The sequence below is a fragment of the Mytilus edulis genome, chromosome 6 (assembly GCF_963676685.1).
Source record: "Mytilus edulis chromosome 6, xbMytEdul2.2, whole genome shotgun sequence".
Lineage (NCBI taxonomy): Eukaryota > Metazoa > Mollusca > Bivalvia > Mytilida > Mytilidae > Mytilus > Mytilus edulis.
Window position 1 is genome coordinate 19,016,704 of NC_092349.1, and position 12,774 is coordinate 19,029,477.

The following is a 12,774-nucleotide window of genomic DNA, read 5'->3' on the forward strand; positions in this document are numbered from 1 at the left end:
TCTTATTTTGATAGCTTTCTTGTGTAAATATAATTGTCAGTTTATACTTGGAAACTTGTGGCTTTGAGCATATCAAATGAAGATTTATCCGGAAAAGTGCTGCGATGACAGCAAGTTCTTTACTAAATACTATATATTAAATCTTTAGTTCATCAAGGGGGTATACACTTATTCTAAGGTTGAACTACTGAAAAACAAGCACTATTTTATTTGTTCTCCTTTGTAAATCTTTTTTTATTTTGTGATGAAACTTAAAATACCCATCTTACAAACAATATATAAATATTAACCAAATATTCAACTAAGATTACCGTGACATCTTTTAGCAGCTGATTCATGAATACGCAGCTGTCCTCCACCTAAAAGATACACACCTTTCTGCACAACAATCATACACGCCTGTAATGAAACTTACAAATACTCTCCTTTCAGCAATGAAAATAAGAATGAAAACGGGGAATATGTCAAAGAGACAATAACCAAACCACAAACTCTCCTTTCAGCAATGAAAATAAGAATGAAAACGGGGAATATGTCAAAGAGACAATAACCAAACCAAAGAGCAGATACATTCATACTCAACTGTAATAAAACTTGAAAATGTCCCTCAGTTTTAGCACCCTCATAAAGGTTGTGCACACTGTATAACCCGCGTTTTTTTTATGTTATCTGGAATAGACAGAAAAAAAATTACAGTTATTTCTTATAATTTAATTCTAAATTCCATTTTAAACCGGAGTTAACCATGAAAAAACATTGATGACGGCACGGTCACATGACTGGCAAGGTTATGTCCATGAGCTGATAAACAAAACAACGTCAGCCAATCAGAAGATGCTTTACATCCAAAATTAACATGCATAATTAATATAAAAACTAAAAAGGCTCAACATAAGTAACGTTTGAAAGTCACATTGATCGAAATCCGACGTGCAACATAACAATCTTAAGGAGACAATGATAGGATCGAAAAATGAAAGGCATAAACTCCAATTAAAGTATTGTCAGGTGTTTTGGCAGGATGTCAAGGCTTTTATAGAGACATACACTTGACTCCTGGAGTACGAGTATACCTAAAGATATGCGGACTCGGACTCCCTCCGTTTTTTTCTCACCTTATGTAAACATACAAAATGGGTTAACGAGTTTAAAAATCGGTTAAACTGTTGCCCTGTATTTATCTCAATCTATTTAATGCTTACTAATTTATTCAATTAAGCTATATAAAAAATGCGCATTGTAATATCTTGCCATGAAACAAAAGAAAAAAGTGACAAGTTATTATTAATAACGTTTTGCCATTATTGAGGCTATAGGTATAGTTATTTGATATTTATGTCCGGTGGTGAGACCATACTAACACAGCTTCAGGAATGATCTATGTGTAGTTTACTTCTAATGATAATCGCTATACCTAACCAGATTGTTGACTTTATTTAAGTGTTAAAATGGCTATCGATAAAACACTTTGCGGATCTGGACAATCAGGAATAATTTGTCTTCGTTCGAACAAATTCCATCGATCTCCTTAATGTGTTTATAATATCTTTGCACCATCCATTAACACTGTTCGTTAGTTACCCTTTTCCGATACCATATACGAACTGATCCAATTCTCAGCAACATTAAAGCCGTTCGGAAGAATTTTACACTCGGCGTACCATCGGAGCAAAATACGGTTCAATTTACATCGATAAATGCTTTGATGAATAAATGAATTTTATCTCTTTTAGTAAATAAATTCGGATTTTAAAATGACGATTATGAAATATAGTTTAATTAGTGGTTAATTACGTTCATACATTTGTCCGATACAGACAAAAGCAGGTGCTCGTTTCAAGTGCACTTCTTTGTAAACTTATCAATATATGCAATATTCATACATTAAATAGTATCATAGTACCAGTGTAACTGCAAATGAGCTATTGCTTTTAAATTATTTCAGATGAGACACGTGACCTCAGAAGCAAGGAATTTGTTTGCATAAATTTGATTTAGTCTAGGACCGTGAGAACTTCGGAATGGATTATCGAAAAAAGTTTTTGTAACAAAAATTAATGGATTTTCAATCAACTTTAAATCGCCAATATCAGAATACCATATTAAATTCCTGTTACATGTATAAGACGTAAATATGTGGTAAGTATTATTAATCTTATTAACCAGAGCTTAAATCATAAAATTTGTTTTGCTATTACTTTTTCAATAGTTTACATGCATTAATTGAAAAAAAAATTCTATCACAAAAATCAGAAATAAGTGCTTTAAAGTATCATAGCATTGCAGTGTATAAAACACAAAGTTTTATAAGATTGTTAAGGATAACTTCTTTTTTTGTTTGTTGCGTATTTGAAATAATTGTCACAATAATACAAATTTTGTCGAGAATTAGATAATTTTTAAGGTATCCATTTTATAAATTAGGAACAAGTAATTCCTGTAGATTTGTAAAATAAAAAAACTCCAATATGTGCTAATATTTTATACATAAAAAGTAGAGTATGGCATATGAGTTAGAAACATGCATCTTGAGTGATATCGTATTCTGTATTTTTCTCCTCGAAGTTAATACAATGTACGTCTAGTTAGGTTCCGAGTAAACGATATTGGCACGAAAGCAAATAAGAAATAAACATAATTTCGGAACCGGACATTGCGTTTTTTTCGGACTTTGACAATCCGGAGATTGAATCGATGATAATTCCCGAACCCCTGGTTTTTTTTTGTTGTTTTTTTTTTGCGTTATTTGAAGCGAGCAATATTTTATTGAATTAGCCTGTGAACACTTAGATTGCGAGTTTTAATCTAATACATGGCAGGTGCATTTGATATCAATCTTAATTTGGCTAAGATTGTCAATTTTCCTACCGAAAGTAGGTAGTGTAGTTCTCTCGGACACTCTGGCTTCCTCCTTAAATAAAAACTGACCGCCACGAAATAGCCATTAGTGCTGAAAGCGCCGTTAAACACCAACCACTCAATCAATTATTATTTCTCGATTTAGAAGTCTATCCTATAAATAAATATATCAAACAGCTTAAAACTGTATTGTCTGCAAATTTTGGCTTTCAATTGACTTTTCGCGCTGACTCAAATTGTTGTTGCGCGTGCGCACAATAGTCACTAGGTAGAATTGTTACCTACACTAATACAATTATACGATGCTGATGAGACATTGCTGTGTCTTCTAAACAAACTGAATGCATATAGATGTAAGGTACATTCGTAAATGAACACGCATAACAATTAATGAAGAAGAGAGTACCGATCAAGCGATTGAGTCACGTCTGAAATGTTAATTTCAAAATCAAGAAAAAAAGTCAAATATCAGTTTTTCAAATGCATGACATACGTGCAATTAATCAGAAATTATTATCAACTCTCATCAATACCTATATTGAAATAAAAAAAAAATCCTCGTGTGACAATCGTATCATTTCCTTGTTGTCCGTGTACTATAGAAGCTGTAATTTTTTATCATCATTCAAATTTAACTCACAACTTTTTCACTGATAATTTAAGGCTCCTTTTGGCTATGCAGCTCTTAAACTACTACGGTTTTATACATCCTTTTTTTATTATTATTTTTGTTTTGAGAATTCCTGCTAAATATAAATCTAGAAAAGTGCGTAGGATGAAAAGTCATATATACGTTTTATAAGAAACGACAATATTTTTTAATAAAATCGGCTGCATGAGATATGGATTTTGCCCATTTTTGAAGGATGTACGAACATCTATGGTTGCTTAATCCTACGTTGTTTGTACGGTCGATTGTATCATAGGCAATCGATCCACATCTCCTATTTTATGATGCGGAATAAAATTGGCCGCAGGGAAAAAAAACAGTAAACGAGGTCCGGCAAGACGATACAAACCACCGGAATTTGTAATTTTGGCAAGTATGTTCTCTTCTGGTAACAGACCCCACAATGAAGCTAGGCCTGAATAATGCTTTCCGCAGTATTCGGAGGATAAAATAAATCAAAATGGGTACCAGTAATGAACCGGCCGCTCCGGAAAACAAAAGAAACCATTTATATAAACAACCCAGGTCTTGCTTGTTGTTTTATTTATAAAACTGTGCCCGATTTCATTCACAAAGTTTTCTATTGAATATGCACATGTATGAGGTTGTGGATGGGGTTATAGAATAAAGATTCTAATATGACGTGCTTCTTTCGCTTTATGAATAAACCCATGCTCTAAATCCAATATTGTTTTTGAACATGCTTATATTGACTACTGCAGAATAATGAATTTTATCAAATTGGCATGCATCTAATACATTTCATTTACTTAAAACACTTCAATACTCTTAAATGATGCACATGTTGTTACTTATTCGTTAATTATGACTGTAATGTGTTATTTTCCGAAATTGACAATTTTTTATTTGAATTAGATACGACATTCGTTCATGCTGGCTGTTCAAAAACTCCTCCCTCTGAAAAATCATAGTGCCAGCCGTTTGCTTCTTCACAAACAAAAAAGGGAGGTTTTTTGGAAGAGCCTACACAATCGCTTTACCCTTATACACATCGGACATAGAAATTACCTTAATTGTCATAATCAGAATCGAAATAATTGATCCAAGCTATACTTTATTGTACTTTTAACATGCTTGGTAGGCATTATATTCGTGTTATTTTAGCCCTCACTATCGGCAAAAATAATCATGAATATAATGCCTACCCATGTTAAAACTACAATAAAGTATAGCTTGCATCAATTATTTCTTAAATAATGGGCCAAAAATATAAAGAATACATGAAGAGAAAAATGAATATAAGTATAAAGACAATAACAATCAAAACCAAGGAGTAAACAAAGACTCACAAAACCAAAGGACATTTACATCAACAGTTATAAATAATAATAAGAAACAACACGAACTCCACTAAAAACCCGGAGTGAAATATGGTGCTCCGGAAGGGTAAGCATTGAAGGATAGAGAATAATGGGCAAAAAGTATCAAGAAATAAAAACCACAGAAATGAAGAACCCCCCTTTGTATACCTAAGTGCCGAGTGAGCATTTTTATCTAGATGGTTTAATAAAGATGCGGTGTTGATGTCCAACAGCACTCGGTTATATGTAGAAAAACTATCCTTTGATTATACGTTTCTGTCCGCTAGTAAAATTCTTATATAATACATAAGCACTACGCTATAAATATTATTGAAGTAGCATAGTTTAGAAATATATAATCCTAGTTAACAATGAGTTTATGTATCTATAGAATCCTAAAATAAAAATATATTTACTATTACTCAAATAAAGTGTTTCATACCAGAACATTGTCACGAATAAGGAAATAAAATGTGCAGGTTAGCTACAATCAATGCAATTTTTTTTTTATCAATTATAATAGAATGTTTTATGTTTGAACATCATTGGCCACTTATATAGGAATTTTAATTATTCAATTTTAAAATGGAAAGCAATTCAGTCCTTTGGTGACCTTTTGTTTTTATTACACATTCTGTATCTATAATGGTTCAAGCAAGGAAATGAGAACGTTGTTGTGAAACATTAAAAAAGATTGTTCATAGTATTTCTTCTTAATGAAACATCAACCAATTTAGAATCAATAACGATAGGAAATTCTTTCAAATACTGTAGCTAGTGAGTTAGTTTAATTAAAGCGGGAATGTGTATACCGCACCGAGCACCGGAAGTCGCCTGAAGTGCTCGTGCTTGTTTCCACGTGTTTATAGTCTGAAATATACAAATTCATACAAATGGAGACCTAGATATTCGATCAAACTTTATAACTTAGACAAAACTGTTTCAACTTAATTTAAGATGAAAAGAAAATTGAGAAAACATAAAATGTCATTCTACATGGAATCTTAGGGTCAATTATTGCTCTAGAGACCAATCCTGAAATGTTATACGTTTCATTAATTGTGAATATCACCAGAAACCAGATCATGAAATGTACATCACTGTGGTCCGAAAGCACTCGAGTGAATGAATTCCGTGTATATGCATGCTTAATAAAATTGAAAACATGAATCACATTTTTCTAATATCTTATCAAAGAGGTGTGTAAAAAGATGCTATTAAATCATAATCGTACTTAATTCAGTGTCAATAATATACACGAGAAAATGGTTACAGTCGTGTGAATTAAACATGATTTTATTAACCAACTAAGTACATTATTGCCAAAAATGACTGGTTATTAAAAATAACATATTTTCTGTAATGGCCCTGTTTTTCTGTAATGGCCCTGTTTTTTTCTGTAAAGGCCCTGTTTTTCTGTAATGGCCCTGTTATTTCTGTAATGGCCCTGTTTTCTGTAATGGCCCTGTATTAATGCCCAGCTTGTCTGTATTAAGCCTAGTTAGGGTTTTTAATAAAGTTAATAAAATTAAGCTGCAAAGAGTATAATACCCTTTTGTTTTTTATTTAATTTAGTAACCAGGAACAAACATTAAAGAACCATATAAAGGGATCACTGTTCATCCTGTTTTTCCACACATAACTTCTTTCAACTTAATATCTTGGATATTTGGTATATTTAAAGCTTGATCATGGTGAAGTACAAATTATTTTTTTTCAAACTAAACTGTCATTAAAGCAGTAAGAGAGTACATCAAGTTGGCAGCAACACATACACTTTTTTCAGTTGGTTAATAAATGTATTAAGAAATGGGTGTTTTTATAATGGCCCTGTTATATGTCCTTGGTCAGTAATAATGGCCTCGGATATCTGTAATGGCCCTCGGCGTTGCCTCGGGCCATTACAGACTTCCTCGACCATTATTACAGACCTTGGACATATAACAGGGCCATTATAAAAACACCCATTCATTAATACTATAGTAATAACTAAATAGCACACAGACTTTGCAAATAATATATAAAACAGATCTGTTACTGGATATTTTATCTATTACGTCGTAAAACAAAACAAAATGCTGCACATGAATTATTTCTACAATTATGTTTGAAAGAAAGTGATAGGTCCAATGCGTTGATTCCATAGAAATATATAAATAAGGAGACGAGCTATGATTGCCAATGAGACAGCTATCAACTAAAGTTCAAAAGAAGTGGATGTAAGCAAATATAGTACGGTCTTCAACCATGAGAAATACTCATACCGAATAGTCAGCTATTAAAGTCCCCGAAAATTTTGAAACAATTCAATTGAGATAACTAACGATCAAATTTACAACAAAACAATTTACGAAAAAACAATATAAGAGATGTATTTCTGATTTACATCGTGCATGATATTTCTCTCTCTCTTTCTCTCTCTTGATCACCTATATAAAACAAACATGTACGAACATGATCGATACATAATATAATACTTTATTATACTTCACGTCAAAATACCAAATTTTGATTGGATGATACAATGGAGATAATTTACTCTACCCCATGGCTCAGCGGGAGACAATAGTCTTGAATGTCACCCTGTCGTGCTGATTAATAAAACATCGATAATTTAAAGGACAGTGCATTGAATTGCCTTCAATACTTTAAGGACAATGTTCATGGTCTTCGATTTGGTCTCAGAAGAACTTTTTCGTAGACTGTCAAATAAATAAAATCTGTCTTGCATGCTTCCTTTCTATTGATATTTTTTTTAATAATTGTTGCGGTTTTTTTTTGTGCATGACGACATAGTTAACGCATAGCTGAGAGGTTAATATAAGAGATTGATACACCTCAAAAGCATGGTCAACCTCGGCTTCGCCTCAATTTACAATGTTTTCTCGCGCTATCACCCTCTCAGCTATATGATATTAATATAATGTCAGTATGTCTGTCCTTCAGACATTTAATTTGTACAACTATTTCAGTCTATAAAAAGCCTTGTTGAGATGAAATATTGATATCATTGAAAAGGAAAAAAAACATAATCAAGATCCATTACAATATTGTATCAGTATAATTTAAAATACTGTTGAAGTCTTGAATCAATTATTGTTATATTAATGCTATGATAGCTATCCATAACTCTCTTGTTCTATTAATGCTATGATAGCTATCCATACTTCTCTTGTTCAAAGCGGTATGTTAAGTAATTAAACAAAGCCCCAATAAACATTTAAGTGTTATCATTGTGATTCCTGTGGTCGAGTCTATCATTATGTATTGATAACTATTGTTTATAACGGCAGCCTAAGAGTTGTATGTATTCCTAGTGGGAATGCAATTAACCAAATACAAACACTACAATGTTGTTAATGCTCCGAGTCTGATTACAAATATTGGCTTTGTCTTATTTCTCTCGTTTGGAAATCTTTTGACAACAAAGCTTAGCCTTCCAGTATGGAGTAGAAGATATCATAAAAGGTTTATTAAATGTTATCATAACATATGTGTTATTTCCGTATTCAGTTGTTTCGATTTTCTATTGACATGGTTAATAACTATGTCAAATATAAACATTTTTTTTTAAAGCAGATCGCTTAGTTGATTTAGTAGGACTTTGTTGTTTCTTAGTAACACATATGAAAATTGGCATATATTGTGTTCTATGTTGTGATGTTCACTATTGTTTCACGTAAGGGTGAAGGTTGGTACCAATTAAAACGTTTAAACCCGCTGTCTTTGTAAGCAAATGTCTAACTACTAAAATCATTAGCCCGATAACTCTAAGGTTGAGAGTTTTAGTCCCACACGTGACAGGTGCGTTCGACTTTAATCTTAGTTGACTATAAGATTGCTCGTTTTTAATGGTTCGATCTTGGCAATCTGGCTACTCTCACCAATAAAAACTGGCTGCCACCGTGGCACGAAATAGTCAACCATGGTTAAAATAGCGTTAAACACCAATCAATCTCTCGTTTTCATAAAGATGCTCGAAAACAAAATTGTCATGATATTATAATAATTTCAATGATTCAGCTGTTCAAAGAATACTTAACTTTCCGTGAACAACATAAGCAATGTACTATTGCAACTCTCACTGTGATGACCAGATATATGTGACGTCATCAGGCATGGTCGCCTTTTTTCATGCCGTCACAATATAGGAAATTCAGAGGAAAACAAGAAAATTCGACGTCATAATCGAATTTTAACCAATGAAGAACTAAGATCAAAAGAACCACACGACGATTAAATTCTTTATACAATGGGTGAAAAAAGTGATAAATTGACGAGAAATTAGAGAAATTTATATATATATATTATGTTCCTTGTTTGACGTCCTGCATGGATTCTCAGCTTAAGGCGCGGTATTCTGCTTGGCTTGTTTTTCAGTGTTACTATTTATTGATTACCAGTCCTATTGATACAAGTAATAGATGTAAATGATGTCTGATGAAAAGCTTTATCGCTTGTCTCGAATAATCTCGCATTACCTTAAACCTAATATACAATTATAAATGCATACAAACTTACATTTACGAATAGACATTTTAAAACCGAGATCAAATGTTAAAATTTAATTACACATCTAAACACTTGTGGCATGCATTTTTAGCTATTCGATACATTATCATTGTCAATTTACATGTAATAAAACTGTCTAGATTTTACTCGATAAAATCCTTCTTTGATATATAAGTAATTTTCCAGATCTTGATGTTGTTTTTAATCGTTTGTAATACTATTAATCGCATTTTTGTAATTTTTTTGTAATGGCTGATATAAAATGAAAAACCAAGTATGTCAAAAGAAATCGACCTATTTTACTAAACGCACATTTTAAACATGATGAAATTGTGTTGCCTTATCTTTTTGCAGTAAAAATAGGTATATAATTTAGACTTATACAGTTAATTAGAATATTTCTGATTCACTATCAATGTACTATTCACTTCTAAAAACATTTAACAAAACATTGATGATGTTCTTTCCCCATCATTAATCCTGATCTTTATCATTAGTCTTGAGCTCCGTAAGTGCATTATCTAAAATATCCTATTGAACTTTAATTATGACGTCAATATCTTCATTGCGCTTTACCAACAGTGGCGGATCCAGGGGGGGGGTTCCGGGGGTGCGCACCCCCCCTTTATTTTTGCCGATCAATGCATTTGTATCGGGACATATGTTTTGCACCCCCCTTTGCCCTGGGTGCCCTGGGTTAGCACCCCCCCTTTCGAAAATTCCTGCATCCGCCCCTGACCAAGCACCTGTTAGGAGGTCACACTGTCTTTCTGGAAACATCAGTAATGTTTTTCTATGTAGTTAAATAAAATAAAAAAGAGCAACGGGAATTTTGAATATTATTGAACAGTACAGCATAACATACTCTACAATCTCTAGCACCGGACTTCTCCGAGGAAATAGTTTATTGACGAACCAAGCCTTCGTCTTGAGGACCGTACATTGACCTATAATGGGTTTACTTTAATAAGTTGAAATGGAGAGTTGTCTCATTGGCACTCATATCGCTTATATTATCTAATTAATATGGTTATGCAATAGCTGAAACGAGAATATGCACTGCTCGTTGTAATATATTTTGATAATATACGTATGTAACGAAAATTAAAACATCACATTCAATACTTTTGAAAATGCATTGTAGTCGATGTAATATGTAAATATCGCGATAAAATATAGAAAAGTGTCTGTTTGCATAGGCGATAACTTAGATATAGATACGTTTTTACAACACAATTGTCAAAGCAAAAACAGTTTATCTTTGGTTTAGACAAATCATATTCAATTCCACTATTTTCAAGTCAAAAATATGCGTGACATCTGCGAATAATCATCGGTTGGTGCTATAATGTAGTGAAACGTTACCAAATAATTTGAATGTATAATAACATGAATAAGACGCAGACACCGTTTTAATGTTGCGGTTGTCTTTTGTTATTTTGGTTTAATTGTGCTTCGAACTGATTAAATGAGTTTTGCAAATGATTTTTATAGTTTGTTCTTATGTTGTTCTGTACATTCTCTATGTGCCTGTCACAGTTTTGGCTGTAGTTGGTCAATGTTAACTTTTTCATATTTGTATTTCGTAAAATGTATCTGTTAGTTTTCTTATTTGATTTTTATTTCATATCTTTCATGTCGGTACTTTTCATAGCTAACTATACTGGACGGATTTTGTCATTGTTAAAGGCTAAATAGTGACCTATAATTGTTTTTATCTTTGTCATTAAAACTTTGAGGGATAGTTATTTTTTTATATTTATAAAACACTACTATGTTTCTAGTACTAACTACTAGTTTATTCTTAGTACAAACTTCTAGTTCTAAGCAAGTTCTAAACAAACAAGTTAGTATGTTTAAGGTACAAAATTGGTCGATACAGTTACATTTTCTATAAGATCTTTGTAGAAACATCTTGTAGGTACCAACTATACCAAATGTTATTAGGTATAAATAAACTCATCACAGATACCAGGATTAAATTTTGTATTTACGCCAGACGCAAGTTTCGTATACAAAAGACTCATCAGTGATGCTCGAATCCGAAAAAGTTGAAAAGTCCAAATAAAGTACGAAGTTGAAGAGCATAAATATCTGTACACTCTTTCTATTGGTGGTTGCAATTGGTAGTATTGAGCTACAAGCTAGCAGGAGACGCTAACTACTAATACGTTAGACGTACAATTGGTAGTATTGAGCTACAAGCTAGCAGTAGACGTTAACTACTAATACGTTAGACGTACAATTGGTAGTATTGAGCTACAAGCTAGCAGTAGACGCTAACTACTAATACGTTAGACGTACAATTGGTAGTATTGAGCTACAAGCTAGCAGTAGACGCTAACTACTAATACGTTAGACGTACAATTGGTAGTATTGAGCTACAAGCTAGCAGGAGACGCTAACTACTAATACGTTAGACGTACAATTGGTAGTACTGAGCTACAAGCTAGCAGTAGACGCTAACTACTAATACATTAGACGTACAATTGGTAGTTTTGAGCTACAAGCTAGCAGTAGACGCTAACTACTAATACGTTAGACGTACAATTGGTAGTATTGAGCTACAAGCTAGCAGTAGACGCTAACTACTAATACGTTAGACGTACAATTGGTAGTTTTGAGCTACAAGCTAGCAGTAGACGCTAACTACTAATACGTTAGACGTACAAACTAATACTTTCGAGCTGTGGACACACTAATGTTCGTTTTTGACATACATGTATATCACTGCTATACTTAAGTACAACTTAGTAATTTGCATGAGTTGCAGTAAACCAGCAAGTACGTTGTAGATATGTATCTCCTATAGCTATAGGGTCCAACTGCTAGTACTCTGTAGATGTGTATCTCCTATAGGGGATTCAACTGCCAGTACTCTGTAGATGTGTATCTCCAATAGAGGATTCAACTGCCAGTACATTGTAGATATGTATCTCCTATAGCTATAGGGTCCAACTGCCAGTACGCTGTAGATGTGTATCTTCTATGGGGGATTAAACTGTCAGTACGCTGTTAATGGTATCTCCTATAGGGGATTCAAGTTTATTTGCAAGTACGCTGTAGAAGTGTATCTCCTAAAGTGTCCAACTGTTAGTACGCTGTAGGTATGTATATCCTATATGGAATTGCAATGCCACTACGCTGTAGATGTGTATCTCTTATAGGGGATTCAACTGTCAGTACGCTGAAGATGTGTATCTCCTATAGAGGGTTCAATTGCCAGTACGCTGTAGATGTGTTTCTCCTATAGACGGTCCAACTGCTAGTACGCTGTAAATGTGTATCTCATATAGACGGCCCAACTGCTAGTACGCTGTAGATGTGTATCTCCTATAGAGGGTCCAACTGTCAGTACGCTGTAGATGTGTTTCTTCTATAGACGGTCCAACTGCCAGTACGCTGTAAATG

At 33.2% G+C, this 12,774-nt stretch overlaps 1 protein-coding gene across 2 annotated transcripts in view; it reads left to right on the forward strand.

The window, feature by feature from the left end:
* Positions 1-12,774, forward strand: part of LOC139527289 (sodium-dependent dopamine transporter-like) — a 69,469-nt gene that overhangs the window by 15,026 nt on the left and 41,669 nt on the right. For both annotated transcript variants that reach the window (XM_071322637.1, XM_071322634.1), the window contains exon 2: positions 1,946-2,139. The gene's annotated coding sequence lies outside the window, so the exon portion shown is untranslated. The remainder of the gene's footprint in view (positions 1-1,945; positions 2,140-12,774) is intronic.